Source organism: Tursiops truncatus, chromosome X, assembly GCF_011762595.2.
Source record: "Tursiops truncatus isolate mTurTru1 chromosome X, mTurTru1.mat.Y, whole genome shotgun sequence".
In the NCBI taxonomy this organism is placed as follows: Eukaryota; Metazoa; Chordata; class Mammalia; order Artiodactyla; family Delphinidae; genus Tursiops; species Tursiops truncatus.
The window spans coordinates 28311683-28333391 of NC_047055.1; the positions used below are offsets into that span (position 1 = coordinate 28311683).

General features: G+C 40.1%; 1 non-coding gene across 1 annotated transcript; it reads left to right on the forward strand.

Annotated features, from left to right (window-relative positions):
• Window positions 1-2964: 2964 nt before the first annotated feature.
• On the forward strand, window positions 2965-3037 carry TRNAW-CCA (transfer RNA tryptophan (anticodon CCA)). Its single transcript has one exon. It is a non-coding gene; the product is annotated as a tRNA-Trp (tRNA).
• The last annotated feature ends 18672 nt before the right edge of the window (window positions 3038-21709 follow it).

The window sequence follows — 21709 nt, forward strand, 5'->3', positions numbered from 1 at the left end:
TTAGTTGACTGTCTTTTTATTTTTCTTTGAGCACTTTGAATACATTGTCCTACTTTCTTCTGGCCTCCACTGTTTCTGATAAAAAGTCAGCTTTTAATCCTATTGGGATTCCCTTGTAAATGATGAGTCATTTTTCTTTTGCTGCTTTCGAGATTTGTTCCTTGTCTTTATATTTCAGCATTTTTATTATGATGTGTCTGTTTATGGATCTTTTTGCATTTGTTTTACTTGGCGTCCATTGAGCTTCCTAGATGGGTAGATTGTTTTTCAATAAATTCAGGAAAGTTTTTAGCCATTATTTCTTCAAATATCTTTTTTTCCCTCCTTTCTCCCACTCCTCTCTTTCTGGTACTTCTGCTACGTATATGTTGGTGTGCATAATGGTGTTCCATATTTCTCTGAGGCTCTTCATTCTTTTTTCTCTCTATTCTTTGGATTGCATAATCTCTATGAATATATCTTCAAGTTTATTAATTCTTTCTTCTGCCAATTCAAATTTACTGTGGAGACCTGTTATATAGGCAGAATTGTTTCCCTCCCAAAAGTCATATGTTGAAACCGCCAGTACGTCAGGATATGACTATATTGGGAGATAGTGCCTTTAAAGAGTTGACTAAGGGGGAGGACTAAATTGGGAGATTTACACACTACTATATATAAAATAGATAACTAATAAGGACCTACTGTATAGCACAGGAAACTCTACTCAATACTCCATAATGACCAGGACTTCCCTGGTGGTCCAGTGGTTAAGACTCCATGCTCCCAATGCAGGGGGCTGGGGTTCGATTCTTGGTCAGGGAACTAGATCCCGCATGCCACAACTAAGACCCGGCACAGCCAAATAAATAAATAAATAAATATTTTAAAAATACTCTGTAATGACCTATATGGGAAAAGAATCTAAAAAAGAATGGATATATGTATATGTATAACCGATTCACTTTTCTGTACAGCAGAAACAAACACAACATTGTAAGTCAACTATATGCCAATAAAATTTTTTTTAAGATTGATTGGGAGTTTGGGATTGACCTATGCACACTGCTATATTTAAAATAGATAACCATGGAGGGCTTCCCTGGTGGCGCAGTGGTTAAGAATCCGCCTGCCAATACAGGAGACACGGGTTCGAGCCCTGGTCCAGGAAGATCCCACATGTCACGGAGCAACTAGGCCCGTGTGCCACAACTACTGAGCCTGCGCTCTAGAGCCTGCGAGCCACAGCTGCTGAAGCCCGTGTGCCTAGAGCCCATCCTCTGCAACAAGAGAAGCCACTGCAATGAGAAGCCTGCGTACCGCAACGAAAAGTAGCCCCTGCTCGTCGCAACAAGAGAAAGCCTGCACACAGCAACAAAGACCCAATGCAACCAAAAATAAATAATAAATTAATAAATTATTTTTTAAATAATAAAATAAAATAAAACAGATAACCAACAAGGACCTACTGTAAAAAAAATTAAAACTCAGTGGGATGAATTGGGGGACTGGGATTGACATATATACACTAATATGTATAAAATAGATAACTAATAAGAACCTGCTGTATAAAAATAAAATAAAATAAAATTCAAAAAAGAATTAAAACTTAAAAAAAAAAAAAGGTGACTGGGCTTCCCTGGTGGTGCAGTGGTTGAGAGTCTGCCTGCTGATGCAGGGGACACGGGTTTGTGCCCCGGTCCGGGAAGATCCCACATGCCGCGGAGCAGCTAGGCCCATGAGCCATGGCCGCTGAGCCTGTGCGTCCAGAGCCTGTGCTCCCCAACGGGAGAGGTCACAACAGTGAGAGGCCCGTGTACCGCAAAAAAAAAAAAAAAAAAAAAAAAAGGTGACTAAATTAAAACAAGACTGTTAGGGTGGGCCCTAATCTAATCTGAGTGGTGTCCTAATTTTTTTTCTTCCAGTATTATTGAGATATAAATGATATACAGCACTGTGTAAGTTTAAGGTATACAGCATAATGATGTGACTTACATACATCATGAAATGATTACCACAATAAGTTTAGTGAACATCCATCATCTCATATAGATACAAACTTAAAGAAATAGAAAAAAATGTTTTCCTTGTGATGAGAACTCTTAGGATTCACTCTCTTAACAACTTTCATATATAACACACAGCAGTGCTAATTATATTTATCATGTTGTACATTACATCCCTAGTACTTATTTATCTTATAACTGGAAGTTTATACTGTAAACAGAGAATGTGGCCTGCCATTCCAGTTCTACAAGGATCAAGTCATTGGCCACTGCAGTCACTGACCTACAAGGGCACCCTGAAAGGAATTCAGGATGAAGCATTGTGTGTTTTGGATATATGAGCCCCTGGATAGTTAAAATGCATATGTAAGGAAGAATTTCAATGACACCATATGCTCGCACCTTCCCATACTTAGAAAAGTACTAAAATCATTGACTGAGATATTTGATCCTCATGAGCAGTAAACCTTTACCGAGATCTTGACTGCACTATATATGCTGGCTCTTCCCCTACCTCTTCGGAACTGTTTCTCAGAGTTATCTGAGGGGCTATCTCCTGGGCTACAGTCCTCAGTAAGACACGGAATAGACTCAGCTCACAGCTCTTACATTGTATGTGTTTTTTCCAGTAGCTTTAGACTACTTTCACCCAACTCTCCCTCCCCCCCAACTCTGGTAACCACAAATCTGATCTCTTTTTCTAGGAATTTGTTTGTTTTTGAAGTATAATTGACCTACAACACTATGTTAGTCGCTGGTATACAACATAGTGATTCAATATTTATATACATTTCAAAATGATCACCATGATAAGTCTACTTACCATTGAGCAGTATCCTTATGAGAAGAGGAAATTTGGATACAAAAAGAAACAACAGGGGCACATGGACACAGAGGAATGACCATGTGAGAACACAGTTAAAGATAGCCATCTGCAAGCCAAGGAGAGAGGGCTCAGAAATAACCAAACCTGGGGATTTCCCTGGTGGTCCAGTGGTTAAGACTCCACGCTCCCAATGCAGGGGGCCCAGGTTCGATCCCTGGTCAGGGAACTAGATCCCACATGCTGCAACTAAGAGCCCACATGCCGTAACCAAGACCCAGCACAGCTAGATAAATAAATGGAAGGAAGGAAGGAAGAAAGAACCAAACCTGCTGACACCTTGATCTTGGAATTCTAGCCTCCAGAACTGTGAGAATATAAATACCTGCTGTTTACGCCACCCAGTCTGTGGTATTTTGTTATGGCAGCCCTAATAAGGTAATATAAGACCCTCTAGTGAGTTTTTCTTTTCAGTTACTGTACTTTTCAACTCCAGAATTTCCAGTTCTTTTTTATATATAATTTATATTTATTGAATTCTCTATTTGATACATTGTCTCATACTTTATTTCTTTAATCATGGTTTCCTTTAGTTCTTTGAATGTATTTATAATGGCTACTCTGAAGCCTTTGTTAACTCTGACATCTGGTTACTCTCACAGGAAGTTTTTGCTACCTGCTTCTCCCCACCACCCTATAGTGTATGGGTAATACTTTCCTGTTTCTTTGTATATCCCATAATATATTTTCTTTGGAAACTGAATGTTTTAGGTAATATACTAACTATGGGTGGAGGCCCCCCAGCCACCACTCTGGGCTTATTATTGTTACTTGCTTAGTGAATGGCTGGATCATTACTGAAGTCTATCCCTGCTGTCCCGCCACCCCCCAGTGTTAATCCTCTGATGTTGGTCCTCAAGGGGTGCGGCCTTGGGTGAACCCTTAGTCTCCCAAGATGACAGTGGTTTTGACAGGTTTTTCTTTGTCTCTTTTCCTGACAGTGCCCAGCTGTTAAACTCTGTTTGCAAAATGATTGTTCTATTGTCTTCAACACCCTGGGGCATAAATTGCTCTACTGTCCAAATTACATTTTTCAGTATTTACCTTACTTCTCTGCAGCATACAAATTAGAGCTCCTTTGTTTTTTTTGCGGTACGTGGGCCTGTCACTGCTGTGGCCTCTCCCCTTGCGGAGCACAGGCTCCGGACACGCAGGCTCAGCGACCATGGCTCACGGGCCTAGCCGCTCTGCGGCATGTGGGATCTTCTCGGACCGGGACACGAACCCGTGTCCCCTGCATTGGCAGGCGGACTCTCAACCACTGCGCCACCAAGGAAGCCCCTCCTTTGTTTTTTGTTTGTTTTTGTTTTTTGGCCATGCTTCATGTGGGATCTTAGATCCCTGACCAGGTATTAAACCCACACCCCCTGCACTGGAAACATGGAGTCTTAACCACTGGACAGCCAGGGAAGTCCCTAGAGCTCCTTTGGAGGAACAGTTCCTGAGATCAATGTTTGAGAGTTGTTCTGAGCCTAGGAGGGCTCCTCCCAGCCATCTCCTTACCCAGTTCTCTCTTGTAGATGAGGTGGCCTACAGTTTAGTTTATATATCTCCACTGAACCTACCAAACTCCTCCCAAAGGCCACTACCTCCACTGTTTTTGAGAATACCCTTAAGCTCGAACTTCCTATTCTGTGTTGCTGATGAAGTCAGTTCCTTTGGGAAGAGATTATGGACTGTTTTGTAACCTTCTCCCCCAAAGAAAAATCTCCAAGCCAAGACTATGGGATTGAGGGGCGAGGTTGCTTCTCTCTGAGCAACATCCCCACTTTAGGACTTAAGTGCTAGGTAGAGGTGGGGTGGTAGCCTCAGGTCTTCTCAGCTTGCCTCTGCCAGTGTGGAACCACCATACCAGCCTGGGCAACGGTAATCAGGGTCCCAGTATTTTCAGCCCAACCATGCTCAAGGTAGAGCTTCTGTCCCACCAGAGGGGGCTGGGTGAAAGAAGGGACCCCTACCTTTCAGCCACATTACCCCAGAACTTAGCCTCAGCAACAGGTAGCTAGCTGGAGGCAGGATGAAAAATGGTGATGTCCCACCCCTTCTGGGAAGATAGTCCTCTATGGGAGCTGCATAGAGGGCGAGCCCTGTATTCTTGGCTACACCCATCTGGAATGGAGCTTCCATCTCACTGAGCTGGGAAAGGAAGGGAGAGAACAGTCCTGGTTCAAATACCACAGGCTCTTGCTGTTCTTATGGAATCCTAGTAGATATTCTTGAATAGATATTTTCTTCATTTGGTGTATACTCTTAGGATTATTTCCAGAGACTGTAAATGGTTGTTGCTTTTTAATAATCTTCACCAGTTTCACTGGGGAGTGGGTCCATGGAGCTCCTCATGCTGTCTACAAGAATGCAATCTCTCCTCCCACTTCCTCTTTAGCTCACCAAAAAAGCCCTCTTTGGGCTTTACCATTTCTCAGGGACATTATTAATGCTGACCAATATCTTGTTTCCCTTCCTTATGGGGCATAGGGAGACTACACTTCCCAATACTCTTGTATTACACAGTGCCACATGACTAGATCTAACCAAGGAAATGTGAGCAGAAGCAATACGTGCACAAAGCCTCTATGTGATTCTCCAGTTTCTCTCTTCCTCTGCTCAAGTGAACTTGGAAGCCTCAGGTTGAGATGGTGAAGTTAACATATCAAAGCATATTCAATTGCTTAGTCAAGCCAGGGAAGGCAGCTGTTTTTTTTTTTTTTTAACATCTTTATTGGGGTATAATTGCTTTACAATGGTGTGTTAGTTTCTGCTTTATAACAAAGTGAATCAGTTATACATATACATATGTTCCCATATCTCTTCCCTCTTGCATCTCCCTCCCTCCCACCCTCCCTATCCCACCCCTCTAGGTGGTCACAAAGCACCGAGCTGATCTCCCTGTGCTATGCGGCTGCTTCCCACTAGCTATCTATTTTACGTTTGGTAGTGTATATATGTCCATGCCACTCTCTCGCTTTGTCACAGCTTACCCTTCCCCCTCCCCGTATCCTCAAGTCCGTTCTCTAGTAGGTCTGTGTCTTTATTCCTGTCTTACCCCTAGATTCTTCATGACATTTTTTTCCTTAAATTCCATATATATGTGTTAGCATACGGTATTTGTCTTTCTCTTTCTGGCTTACTTCACTCTGTATGACAGAAGATGTGGCACATATATACAATGGAATATTACTCAGCCATAAAAAGAAAGGCAGCTGTTTTGAGGAGTTGTCTGGACCTGCTGCAGACTTTGGATGAAGGAGAAAGAGACTCTTATCTTACACCATTGAAATTTCTGGTATTGTCTGTAGTTGCAACATAGCCTAACCTATCCTGATAAATTCAGCACTCCAGGGAATTACCTGGAGGTCCAGTGGTTAAGACTCGGCTCTTTCACTCCCGTGGCCTGGGTTTGATCCCTGGTTGGGGGAACTAAGATCCCACAAGCCGTGTGGCGTGACCAAAAAAATAAAAAATAAAGGGCTTTAAAAAAAAATTCAGCACTCCACTGTAATGACTTTTGCTAAGGTCACTCAGCCTTAGCAAAAGGTTTATACCTTTCTAAGGTACGACCCAGTTCCAAATTACATTTTTTAGTATTTACCTTGACTTCTCTGCAGCATACAACTGCTACTATTTATTGAGACACACGTGACTAGCATTTTATAAACATTATCTAATGATAATAAAACAAAATCAAACTTGTCAGATTGTGGGTCCTAATTTGGGGGTGGTGGGAACTAAGTCACGGTGGCAGAGAAGTTAGCACCTGTTTCTAGAAAAATAGCCCATGGTTGAGACCGCTGGTCTAGGTATACCACACAGCCAGCATTTCCTAACATGACATGCTGTTTCATACCTCTGATAATTTGCATAAACTATTTCCTTTGCCTGGAATATCTTCCCCCTCCTCCTCTGTCTGACAACTTTTGTTAATGGTTCAAATACCTGCTTTAAAGCAATACTTCTTGGGTAAAGTCTTTGTTTCCCGTGTTAATTTCAATTTTTGTAGCTCCAGTGCCTAACACAGTTCCTGGCATAGAATAGATGCTGAATGAAAAAAAGGTAAAAGAAAAAAATAGGTGCTGAATAAATGTTTGCTAAAAGGATTAATCATCATTATTAAGAGATTTTTATTGAGCTCCTTGTGAGCACTGAATTTCATAAAAGGTATAAAGCAGAATCCTAATTCTAGGGTGGTTTATAATTTAATAGGTGTGATAGAAACTGTTAATTATTCCCCATTATCCTTTCTCTCCTTTTGTCTTGAATAAAAGAAGCCCTGATGTCTGCCTAGTAAAAACATTTCCCAACTTCCCTTGCTAAGTCCTAGCCAAGTGATGTAAGTGAAAGTGGTATGTGTCCTTTAAAAGAGGGGGGCATGCTGTTTGTGCCTTCCTCCTTCCTTTTGGCTAGAATGCAGATGAAGTGGCTGGAGCTCAAGCAGCTATTTTGGGGGGTTTTTTGTTTGGGTTTTTGTTTTTAGGTTTTTTTGTTTTTTGTTTTCAAGCAGCTATTTTGGACTATGAAGCAGAAGCCTCATGCTAAGGATGGTAGAGCAACAATAGAGAACATGCCTGTGTCCCTCATGAACATCAAGCCACCATACCCACCTTGGACTTCATGCCTTCTGACTTCATTTATAGCAGAAAGAAATAAACTTTTATCTTGTTTAAAACAGTGTTAAACTTAATCCTAAATAATTGAGTTGGGAATACCCAAAGCAGACAAGACTGGATTGAAGCAGAAGAGCGAAACAGAATCCCAGGAGGCATGAGGTAGTTTGCACAAGAGTAAACAAATGCAAAAGTGGGTGCAACATCAAGGATGCATCAGGCCCAGAGATGCTTGGGAGTAGGGTTTAAATTTTTCACACCTGCAAAGTGCAGGGTCCCTCAAACTGAGAAACAAACAATAGTAACAACAAAAACAACAGTAAAACAGATCTGAACTGGTGGGAATCAAGGGACCCAGTAAAGGCAAACACAAACTTTCTCTGTAAGGACATTGTCATACACAGATACATGGGACTTCTACAGAGAGCAAGCCCAATGAAGAAGGGCTTACAGCTAAGATTACAGACCATATCAGGAAATTAACTGCCTTGAGAGAGGAGTCACAATAGGCAACAAATGGGATAATTTACATCTAAGGAACTAGAGATAATAGAGCAATCCCAAAGAGCTTTTGGAAAAAGGAAGGAATAAGAACCATAAAACAAACATGTTAAAGCATTAAAAAAGATGGATTTGAAAAATATACAAATAGAAATTTTATCAGCATATCTGTTTTCTACTCACTAGATGCCAGTAGCACTCTCCTGGTTGTAACAACTAGAAAAATGTCATTAAATTTTAAACAAAGTTTAAAAATTATGGACTAGACACAGCCAAGGAAAGAATCACTGAATTGGAATACACATATGAAGAAATGACCTGGAACCCAACACAGCAAAACAATGAAAAAGAAAAGGAAAACCTGGTTACATGGTAGGGGGAATGAGACATTCTAACACACATCTAATAGGGAGTCAAGAAGGAGAGAATGGGAAACAGACAATATTTGAAGAGATAACAATTGAGAAATTTTTAGAAATAAAGTAAATCTTCAAGGTAAAGGAGCAACCTTAAGTACTTAGCAAGATAAATAATAACAAATCCACATCTGACATGTTGTAGTAAAATTGCAGAGCATCAAAAACAGAGAGAAAATCTTAAAAGATAAGAGAGGTAGAGTACCCAAAAAGTAACAAAAGAAGAATAACTACAGACTTCTCAAAAAAAAAAAGATACCAGAGATGATAGAATAAGGTGATAAAATAATATCTTCAAAGTGCTGAAGAAAATAAGTCAATCAGGAATTCTATATTCATTCAACAAACTCAGCAAGTGCAATGAATTTATTTTTTAAAAACTCTGCACCTTCTGCTTGCCAGGTATTTTTCTAAAGGCTTGGGATACATAGTGAATGAAATAGACAGAAATCCATGCCCTCATAGAATTGACATTCTAGTGGGGAGAGATAGGAAATAAACAATAAACAAATAGATGAATTATGTAATAGGCAAAAACAAGTAAGGGAATTGATACTGCCTGGGGCAGGAAATGGTTTGAAAGTTATTAAAGGTTTGTCAGGGTCACCTCATTAAGAATGTGACATTGGAGCAAAGGTGAGGTACTTGGTTAAATGTATCCAGCTAAATTTTCATTTGAGAATGAAAGAGAAATAAAAGCATTTTTAGATATATAAAGCTTGTGGGCATTTACTATTTATTTGCAGACCCTCACTGACATAACTATTAAAATGAAGATTTTTGCAAGAAGGAAATTGAACCCAAAAAAGGAGAACAAAGCAAAAAGAAATGGTGAGTAAAGACTTTGTAAAATCTAAATATGTACTAACTGTTAATATAAAAAGGGGAGGTTAAAAAAATGAAGCCCCCCCCGCCAAAAAGAAACCCAAATACCTTACAACCATAACAGAAAAGTGGATGGTGTGATTGGAAGGACTGGAGTTAAAGCACTGGAAACTCCATCTATCAACTCTAAACTCATTAAAAATTAAACATGCATGTTGAAATTTTAAATCAATACTAAAAAGACAGCAAAAACATACATCTAAAAACTAAAAACACAACCCTAAATAGCCAACGAGTTAATGAGAACATCCTAATGAAAATCATGAAAAAGTTAAAACTGAATAACAATAAAACACATATAAAAAACATAGGAGAGGCATCTAAAATGGAATCATGAAGAAAATTTAGTGTTAAGTGCACCTCTAAAAATATTCCAAATTAATGCATAAAGCATTCAATTCATGAAGCTAGAGAAAGAGCAGAACATCCCTAAGATAGAGGGAAAAAATAATAATAAAGAGCAAAATTAATAAAACAAACACCCCCAAAAAGTGGAGATCATCAACAAAACCAAAAGCTGGTTCTTTGAAAAGACTAACATAACAGACATACCTCTATCAAGATTGACCTGCTGGGACTTCCCTGGTGGTCCAGAGGTTAAGAATCCACCTCCCAATGCAGGGGATGCAGGTTCGATCCCTGGTCTGGGAACTAAGATCCCACATGCCACAGGGCAACTAAGCCCGTGTGCTGCAACTACCAAGCCCGCGTGCCACAACTAGAGAGAAGCCCATGCACCGCAACAAAAGATCCCGAGTGCCGTAACAAAGACCCAACTCAGCCAAAAATAAATTTTAAAAAACAAATAAATATAATTTTAAAAAATTATATTGACCTATTAAAAAGATTAAAGGTATACATAAATAATATTGGAAAAAAGATATATAACTACAGACCTGATTTAAATTTAAAGCCATATAGAACACTTTGGAAACACGTTTTCATCTCCACAACACTCTGAAATCCCACTAAAATGATAATGGATAAAAGATATGGACCCACAAGGACATAAAACTTGCTTAGCTGAATGGAGGAATTATGAGACTAAGTACACGCATGGGGAAAGCCAACAGGAAATAAGCCAGTTTATGCTGCAGAAACCCAGAAAAGTTCAGGAACTGAAGACATCAGCAAAAACAGTATTTCATGTTATGTGCAACAACTGTAATGTGCTAGGAAAAGATCTATGATTTCTATTAGTCAAACTCACAAGTACTGCTAATATTGCTATGGTTTGTTGTCTACATTCATAATTGAGGGAAATGCTAAATTTCATTTAATGGTTAGTGAAAATAAAGACGGGAATTTTTTCCATCCAATTTCACAAGTTCACCATATGCACAACCTATGACCCAGCAATTCCACTCTTAGGTATACACTCAACAGAAATCCTTATGTGAAGAATCATGTACAAAAATGTACATAATAGGGGCTTCCCTGGTGGCGTAGTGGTTGAGAGTCTGCCTGCCGATGCAGGGGATGCGAGTTCGTGCCCCGGTCCGGGAAGATCCCACATGCCGCGGAGCGGCTGGGCCAGTGAGCCTGCGCATCCGGAGCCTGTGCTCCGCAATGGGAGAGGCCACAACAGTGAGAGGCCCGCATACCCCCCCCCAAAAAAAAGTACATAATAGCCAAAAATTGGAAACAACCCAAATAGTCAAAAACAGAATGACATCCAGCAGACAGGGGAATCCAAGAAAGGCAAAGTGAAGTCCCAGGAAAACATCTGTGTAGCAGGCCTAAAGATCAATCAATCCTTACAGGAGTAGAAGGGTAGATGAATGACTTCTACCTTCAGGGGGAAATATGTCTCCAAATAGAAAACAAAAACAAAAACTAGATTACCTGATTTGTTTGACCTTATGGAGTATGGCTTTACATCTCTGGAGGGGTTTGGCAGAAAAATTAGTAATAGGTAATACGAGGAAACAAATCAGTCAAACTAACTAAATAACCAAAATAGGAATTCCCTGGCAGTCCAGCGGTTGGGATTCCGCGCTTTCACTGCTGAGGGTGCGGGTTCAACCCTGGTTGGGGAGCTAGGATCCCACAAGCCGCAGGGCGTGGCCAAAAAAATAAAATAAAATAACCAAAGTAATTAATAACTCCAGGAAAAACAAAATGTCATATATGAAAGGAAGCATAATAATGGTATATTATATGTCTCAGCTAGGAACAACATTTACATAGTCATAATAATGTTAACACCGACTTAGGATTAAATGAAAGATATAAAACTAAATGGGATAAGGGGAAGTATATGCAAGAACAAGATGTGGCATTGTGAATAAATCCTATTAGAAGCACTACTGTTATTTACTTGTGGTTTATCAGTCTGCCATGACTTGAGTGGTTAATAACATATACAATTTGTGAGCTGGAACTATTTTCTACAATAGACATATTTATGACATCATGAAATTCTCCAAAACATGTTTTACAAGCTATTGGAGCTAATACATGCCTAACACAGGGTGGGTAAAGACAGGTTCTTTAGCAAAATATTATGAGTCCTTAATTCCTTATACTAAATGTCAGGGAGGCACAATAGAAAGGACCCCTATGGCTTATGACAAAGAGAAAAGCATAGTCAAATTTACTCTTACTTGCAAATTTGCCTTCAAGATGGTTAAGGTTTCTTATTTAGCTAACAAGGTCTTAAATATTCTCCAGCTTTTTTTTTAATTAGTAAAGAGGAAAGTAATCTATAACAAAGCACATATTAAAAAAATAAAAAATTACTAACAACAACAAAAAAAACAAAGCACATAAATGAACAGAATATCTTAGGTCCAAAAAACTTTTTTCTTCATCCAATATTCCATGTCTATTTTTCTCTTTTAATTGAGAGTGGACAGAAGAGACAAATAATTGTATTGTACATTTTCCCTCTCAGATACTTTCTGACTCTACTTGTGTGCCCACACATGCGTGTTTGTGGGTGGCAGTGGCTATAAGAGAACTCAACGCTCATCTTCAATAAAATTCAATAGATAATTACTTCCTTTGTTTCTATGTGAAACTGAGTGGAATAGGGGAAGAATTTGGGGAATTAATTAGGCAAGCAATCTTCTGTTTTAATATTTAGGAAAAGAAATCCAAATAACTTTTTAAAATTGTGGCAGAAACTAATCTAAAATTATTTATGTTAACATCATCAAGATAAATCTTTTCTTTTTTCTTTTTTGGCCGTGCTGCACAGCTTTTGAGATCTCAGTTCCCCGACCAGGGACTGAACCCAGGCCACGGCAGTGAAAGCCTGGAATCCTAACCACTAGGCCACTAGGGAACTCTCAAGATAAATCTTTGCTATTTTGAATACCCTGTTGTTAGCTGGTGACTCTAGATGGTATCATTTTTTTTTAGGGAAGAAGTGGATTTATTTAGAGAGAAACACATTCCATAGACAGAATGCGGTTCGTCTCAAAAGGCAAGAATGACCCTGGGAGAAACACTCCACAGAGTGTGGGCCATTTTAGAAGACAAGAGGCCAGTGATTTCATTTTTTTTTTTTATTTGGCTGTGTTGGGTCTTCGTTTCTGTGCGTGGGCTTTCTCTAGTTGCGGCGAGCGGGGGCCACTCTTCATCGCCGTGCATGGGCCTCTCACTGTCGCGGCCTCTCTTGTTGCGGAGCACAGGCTCCAGACGCGCAGGCTCAGTAGCTGTGGCTCATGGGCTTAGTTGCTCTGCGGCATGTGGGATCCTCCCAGACCAGGGCTCGAACCCATGTCCCCTGCATTGGCAGGCAGATTCTCAACGACTGCGCCACCAGGGAAGCCCATCATTTTTAAACTCACTATTATTCATTACTCATATGATTAGCTGAACCACGGTTTAAAGTATTTGAAACAACCAAAAGGCAAAGGATTTCTAATGTCTATAAAGAGAAAACATGAACTACTGAAACCAAGCAGAACCCTGAGGGGCCTTACCTGGGACAGACCGCTCCATGTCCCTCGCATCTGTTTGCAGAAAAGCTTTAGCCTCCTAGGCCTTCCCTAGGGTAAATTTAATTAGAGAAGTGAGAAAATGCAGAAACAAAGGAAAGTAGTCAAGCAAGACAACATAATAATAGTTTATCCATAAAACAAAGTCAAGGACCTTTAGTTTCTCCTCAATGGCTAGAGATAATATCCTGAGCTACATCCTTGAGTTGTTTTGCAGATACTAAAACCGCCACCAATTGGAAAAAGTTAACTGCATGCTGACCACCAGCACTGAGACCCCAGACTGGCTGGAACCAGCAGGTTGATGATTGAGATTCCCAAAACATCACTCTGTTACCTCACCATCAACCAATCAGAATTGTGCATGAGCTGATCACACTCCCTCACACTGTCTTTAAAAACCCTTCCCTGAAAGCCATCAGGGACTTTGGGTCTTATAAGCATGAGCTGGCTATTCTCCTTGCTTGACCCTATGTTGGGCACCTTATAATAAACACTGTACTTTCCTTCACCACAATCCAGTGTCAGTAGATTGGCTTGACTGCATAGGGTGAGTGGACACAAGTTTGGTTCAGTAACACTATGAGATCTTTTAACATTGGAAGTTTTCTTTTGTCTTTGGAACATTGCCCTACTTGAAATTAGGAAAGTATTAATTTTGAACCATTTTCCCCCTTAGCCTTAGAAGTTTCTGCTTAGTAGCTGTTTACCATACATAGAGAAGAAACACTTCTGGTCATAACTTTTTTGTTTTCTTATATATTCGTCTTTGATGTCTTTTTCCCCTTTGGGGTTTTTTATAGCTCCAAATCCCTCGAACCTGAATTTCTATAAGTTCATTATTTCCCTTTCTAATTGTCCTCCTTTACTTCTCTATCTATAGAATGTGTTACTGTACTTGTTTAATATTTGACAAAATCTCTTCATATTTTTATAATATAAACATCGTTTTATTAACATTACTGTTGCATCTGAGAATTTACCAGTATTTTTAAGATAAAAGATAACTAATTTTTTCTAGGTTTGTTTTTTTTTTAAACTAGCAGCCTTGGAGATGTAATTTGGGTTCATGAATCAGCTGTATTACTTACTAACCATGTAATTTTGGATTTGAGTCACCAAAATATGTCTTAATTTCACCCACTGCAAAACAGTGAAGGCAATAGCAGCCACCTCATAGGGCTGGTGTGAGGGCTAAACAAGTTATTACACCTAATGTGCCCAGCACAGGGTAAAACTGAGCTTTTTTCACGATTGTTTCTGTTGTTGTGAGTCCGTAAGTCTTTTGTCTAAACATATTCTCACTCTCAGTACATAGGCTCTTTCTAAGTCCATATTAGAGAATATGATTAACTTGTAATTTTTGTTTGACTTTTATATCTTGTAAATTTATTCACCCGAGAAAATTATACATTTTCAGGATTTTAAACCGTATTTTATTTACTTACAAGTTCACATAAGTGTGGTATTCTCACTCAGAATCTAATGTCACTCCTCCAAGCCTCAGACACCAATTTTAAACTGAAAAAAATTTTTTTAATTGAGAAATTCACCTTTGTTTCCCATGAAACTGAATTGCTTATGTCATATCTCCCATTACCTCTTGTTTTATGTCATCAGTACACATGGGGTATAGCTGGTTAACATCTTTTGTTATAATCCTTGACCAATGGGAAGGTACTTTAAATAATTATACTGTGTAATCCTCCTTTTTACATTGGAGTCCAAAGTTCTCAAACATATCTTTAACTTGGCTAATATATAAAGTAAACTATTATCCTTTCCTTTACAGATAACTTTAGAATCAGCAGGCACTTAAGTGGATTTTTTTTTTTTTGTACTTTACAAATTATCCAACTCCTTTTCTCATGTCTGCTTGGGATTTGGGTAATTTCAGAGCTGCTCTGGATCAAAAATTAATTAAAAACAACAACAAACACAACAGCATTTAAATGAAAGGCACTTTGATCTTGAAATTGGGTGTTAGTGTTATATTGCCCATTATGCTGGGTGGAGCTGAACATCGGGCAGTCCCACGTGATTCCCACAAGGAATTTTATTTGTGAAAGGAGTTAATACAAAAGGGGCAATACAACTTATAAAAAGCAGTCTGCTCAATGAAGGCCAGGGAAGAATTTTTAAAGTAAGGGTTTTTCTCTGTGTATGTGTAAACATTTTCTTTCTGCTTTTCTACGGTGGAGTCCCAACCATCATATTGCCAACTTGGGAAGCGGGAAGAAGGATCTTGGAGTGTACAATCAAATGCTGAGAATCAATGATGTAAGGAACTTTGAAGAGAGTTTCTCTCTCTCTCTCTCTCTCTCTGTCTCTCCTTTACTCGCCCCCTTAACTGGTGAAAAGGAGCCGTAACACCTCCGCACCTTGGTTTTGTTTTTTTAATTTTGCTTTGGAATAAATAATATATTAACATGGTGCAATAACCAAAAGGTTAAAAAGGCATACAGTAAAAAATAAACATATGAAAAGGTGCTCTACTGCACTAATCATCAGAAAAATGCAAAGTAAAACTACAATGAGCAACCACTACACACCCACCAGACATTAGCAAGTGTTGGGAAGGGTGTGAAGCAATTGGGACTCTCACACACTGTTGATAAGAGTGTAAATTGGTACAACCTCTTGGAAAACTCTTTGGCAGTGTCTAATAAAGTGGAGCATATGCTTACTCTGGGATCCAGCAATTCCACTCCTAGGTATGTATCCAACGTAAATGCATACATATGATCACCAAACAACACGTACTAGAATGTTCAGAGCAGCACCCCAAATATTGGAATAGATAAATAAAGTGTGGTAGATTCATTCAATGGAATATTATACAGCAACGAGAATGAACAATTCAAAGCTACATACGACAATATAAATGAATCTCATAGTCATAAAAGTTGAGAGAGGGAGTTCCCTGACGGTCTAGTGGTTAGGGTTCTGGGCTTTCACTGCCATGGCCCGGATTCAATCCCTGGTCAGAGAACTGAGATCCCACAAGCTGCATGGTGCAGCCTAAATAAATAAATAAATAAAAGTTGAGAGAAAGAAGCTCGGCATAAAAGAATACATGCTGTGTGATTCGATTTACATAAAGTTTAAAACAAGCAAAACTAATCAATCGTGTTAGAAGTTAGGATGGTGGTATTCTTGGTGGGGGAAGTGACTGAGAAGGAACGCCAACAGAGCATCTGGAATGCTGGCAATGTTCTACTTCTTGATCTCAGTGCTAGTTACATGAGTGTATTCACTCTGTGAAAATTCATCAAGCTATATGTTTATTATTTGTGCACTTATCTGTACGTGTTGTACTTTAAAATTTTAATTAAAAAGAAACTTCACAGGGCTTCCCTGGTGGCTTAGTGGTTAAGAATCTGCCTCGATATACTCCAGGGAAGATGGCAGAAGAGTAAGACGCGGAGATCACCTTCCTCTCCACAGATACACCAGAAATACATCTACACGTGGAACATCTCCTACAGAACACCTACTGAATGCTGGCAGAAGACCTCAGACCTCCCAAAAGGCAAGAAACTCCCCACGTACCTGGAAGAGGGGATTAAGAGCGCTGCTTAAAGGAGCTCCAGAGACGGGCGTGAGCCGCGGCTAAAAGCGCGGACCCCAGAGACGGGCGGGAGACGCTAAGGCTGCTGCTGCCGCCACCAAGAAGCCTGTGTGCGAGCACAGGTCACTATCCACACCCCCCTTCCGGGGAGCCTGTGCAGCCCGCCACTGCCAGGGTCCCGGGATCCAGGGACAACTTCCCCGGGAGGACACACGGCAAGCCTCAGGCTGGTGCAACGGCACACCATCATGCTGGCCTCTGCTGCCGCAGGCTCGCCCCGCCCTCCGTGCCCCTCCCTCCCCCTGGTCTGAGTGAGTCAGAGCCCCCGAATCAGCTGCTTCTTTAACCCCGTCCTGTCTGAGCGAAGAACGGATGCCCTCAGGCGACCTACACACAGAGGCGGGGCCAAATCCAAAGCTGAACCCCAGGACCAGAGCGAACAAAGAAGAGAAAGGGAAATCTCTCCCAGCAGCCTCAGAAGCAGTGGATTAAAGCTCCACAATCAACTTGATGTACCTGCATCTGTGGAATACATGAATAGACAACGAGTCATCCCAAATTGAGGAGGTGGGCTTCGAGAGCAAGAACTATGATTTTTTCCCCTTTTCCTCTTTTTGTGAGTGTGTATGTGTATGCTTCTGTGTGAGATTTTGTCTGTATAGCTTTGCTTCCACCATTTGTCCTAGGATTCTATCTGTCCATTTTTTAAAAATTTTTTTTCTTAATAATTATTTTTTATTTTAATAACTTTATATTTTACTTTATTTTAATTTACTTTATTGTCTTTCTTTTTTTCCTTCCTTCCCTCCTTCCTTCCTTCCTTCCTTCCTCCCTCTATCCCTCTGTCCCTCCCTCCCTCCTTTTTCTTTCTTTCCTTCTTTCCTTCATCCCTTCTTTCCTTCTTTCTTTCTTTCTTTCTTCCTTCGTTTCTTTCTTTCTTTCTACTTATAATTCTTTATACTTTTTCTTCCTTTTATTCTGAGCCATGTGGATGAAAGGCTCTTGGTGCTGCAGCCAGGAGTCACTGCTGTGCCTCTGAGGTGGGAGAGCCAACTTCAGGACACTGGTCCACAAGAGACCTCCCAGCTCCACATAATATCAAATGGCGAAAATCTCCCAGAGATCTCCATCTCAACGCCAGCACCCAACTTCACTCAACGACCAGCAAGCTACAGTGCTGGACCCCATGCCAAACAACTAGCAAGACAGGAACACAACCCCACCCATTAGCAGAGACGCTGCCTAAAATCGTAAGTTCACAGACACCCCAAAACACACCACCAGACATGGACCTGCCCACCAGAAAGACAAGATCCAGCCTCATCCACCAGAGCACAGGCACTAGTCCCCTCCACCAGGAAGCCTACACAACCCACTGAACCAACCTTAGCCACTGGGGACAGACACCAAAAACAACGGGAACTACGAACCTGCAGCCTGCAAAAAGGAGACCCCAAACACAGTAAGTTAAGCAAAATGAGAAGACAGAAAAACACACAGCATGAAGGAGCAAGATAAAAACCCACCAGACCTAACAAATGAAGAGGAAACAGGCAGTCTACCTGAAAAAGAATTCAGAATAATGATAGTAAAGATGATCCAAAATCTTGGAAACAGAATAGACAAAATGCAAGAAACATTTAACAAGGACCTAGAAGAACTAAAGATGAAACAATAAACGATGAACAACACAATAAATGAAATGAAAAATACTCTAGATGGGATCAATAGCAGAATAACTGAGGCAGAAGAACGGATAAGTGACCTGGAAGATAAAATAGTGGAAATAACTACTGCAGAGCAGAATAAAGAAAAAAGAATGAAAAGAACTGAGGACAGTCTCAGAGACCTCTGGGGCAACAAACGCACCAACATTCGAATTATAGGGGTTCCAGAAGAAGAGAAAAAGAAAGGGACTGAGAAAATATTTGAAGAGATTATAGTTGAAAAGTTCCCTAATATGGGAAAGGAAATAGTTAATCAAGCCCAGGAAGCACAGAGAGTCCCATACAGGATAAATCCAAGGAGAAATACACCAAGACACATATTAATCAAACTATCAAAAATTAAATACAAAGAAAACATAATAAAAGCAGCAAGGGAAAAACAACAAATAACATACAAGGGAATCCCCATAAGGTTAACAGCTGATCTTTCAGCAGAGACTGTGCAAGGCAGAAGGGACTGGCAGGACATATTTAAAGTGATGAAGGAGAAAAACCTGCAACCAAGATTACTCTACCCAGCAAGGATCTCATTCAGATTTGATGGAGAAATTAAAACCTTTACAGACAAGCAAAAGCTGAGAGAGTTCAGCACCACCAAACCAGCTTTACAACAACAACAAAAAAACTACAGGCCAATATCACTGATAAACATAGATGCAAAAATCCTCAACAAAATACTAGCAAACAGAATCCAACAGCATATTAAAAGGATCATACACCATGATCAAGTGGGGTTTATTCCAGGAATGGAAGGATTCTTCAATATACGCAAATCTATCAACGTAATACACCATATTAACAAATTGAAGGAGTAAAACCATATGATCATCTCAATAGATGCAGAGAAAGCTTTTCACAAAATTCAACACCCATTTGTGATAAAAACCCTGCAGAAAGTAGGCATAGAGGGAACTTTCCTCAACATAATAAAGGCCATATATGACAAACCCACAGCCAACATCGTCCTCAATGGTGAAAAACTGAAAGCATTTCCACTAAGATCAGGAACAAGACAAGGTTGCCCACTCTCACCACTCTTATTCAACATAGTTTTGGAAGTTTTAGCCACAGCAATCAGAGAATAAAAGGAAATAAAAGGAATCCAAATTGGAAAAGAAGAAGTAAAGCTGTCACTGTTTGCAGATGACATGATACTATACATAGAGAATCCTAAAGATGCTACCAGAAAACTACTAGAGCTAGTCAGTGAACTTGGTAAAGTATCAGGATACAAAATTAATGCACAGAAATCTCTGGCATTCCTATACACTAATGATGAAAAATCTGAAAGTGAAACCAAGAAAACACTCCCATTTACCATTGCAACAAAAAGAATAAAATATCTAGGAATAAACCTACCTAAGGAGACAAAAGACCTGTATACAGAAAATTATAAGACACTGATGAAAGAAATTAAAAATGATACAAATAGATGGAGAGATATACCATGTTCTTGGATTGTGAAAATGCAAATCAAAACTACAATGAGATATCATCTCACATCATCTCACAACAGTCAGAATGGCCATCATCAAAAAATCTAGAAACAATAAATGCTAGAGAGGGTGTGCAGAAAAGGGAACACTCTTGCTCTGCTGGTGGGAATGTGAATTGGTACAGCCACTATGGAGAACAGTATGGAGGTTCCTTAAAAAACTACAAATAGAACTACCATATGACCCAGCAATCCCACTACTGGGCATATACCCCGAGAAGACCATAATTCAAAAAGAGTCATGTACCAAAATGTTCATTGCAGCTCTATTTACAATAGCCCGGAGATGGAAACAACCTAAGCGCCCATCATCGGATGAATGGATAAAGAAGATGTGGCACATATATACAATGGAATATTACTCAGCCACAAAAAGAAACGAAATTGAGCTATTTGTAATGAGGTGGATAGACCTAGAGTCTGTCATACAGAGTGAAGTAAGTCAGAAAGAGAAAGACAAATACCGTATGCTAACACATATATATGGAATTTATGAAAAAATAATGTCATGAAGAACCTAGGGGTAAGACAGGAATAAAGACACAGACCTACTAGAGAATGGACTTGAGGATATGGGGAGGGGGAAGGGTAAGCTGTGACAAAGCGAGAGAGAGGCAGGGACATATATACACTACCAAACGTAAGGTAGATAGCTAGTGGGAAGCAGCCGTATAGCACAGGGAGATCAGCTTGGTTCTTTGTGACCGCCTGGAGGGGTGGGATAGGGAGGGTGGGAGGGAGGGAGATGCAAGAGGGAAGAGATATGGGAACATATGTATATGTATAACTGGTTCACTTTGTTATAAAGCAGAAACTAACACACCATTGTAAAGCAATTATACTCCAATAAAGATGTAAAAAAAAATTGTACTCCAATAAAGATGTTGAGAAATATATATATATAACCTGCATTTGCAAACAAATGCTTCAGAAGCAGTTAAGAAAAAAAAAAGAATCCGCCTCCCAACGCAGCGGACATGGGTTTGAGCCCTGGTCCAGGGCGATCCCACATGCTGCAGAGCAACTAAGCCCGTGCGCCACAACTACTGAGCCCACGTGCCACAACTACTGAAGCCCACGCACCTAAAGCCCGTGCTCTGCAACAAGAGAAGCCAATGCAATGAGAAGCCCGCGCACCGCAAGGAAGAGTAGCCTCCACTTGCTGCAACTAAAGAAAGCCCGCGCGCAGCAACTAAGACCCAACGCAGCCAAAAATAAATAAATAAATAAATGAAAATGAAATTCCCTTAAAAAAAAAAAAAGAAACTTTACAGTGTGTGGTAGGCAAAATAATGCCTCCTTAAATTGTCTACACCCTAATCCCCAGAACCTGTGACTATGTTACATTATATGGCAATGGGAATTAAGGTTGCTAATCAGCTGACTTTAACATAAGGAGAGTATCCTGGATTATCCAGGTGGGCACAACGTAGTCACAGGGGTCCTTAAAAGTGGAAGGGGGAAGCAGAAGAGAGAGTGAAAGAGACATAGATGAAGATGGTCCGAGAGAGATGCTATTTTTATTTATTTATTTGGCTATGATGGGTCTTAGTTGCAGCATGCAGGATCTTTAGTTGCTGCATGTGGGATCTAATTCCCCGACCAGGGATCGAACCCAGGCCCCCTACATTAGGAGCACGGAGTCTTAGCCACTTGACCACCAGGGAAGTCCCGAGAGATGCTATATTATTGGCTTTG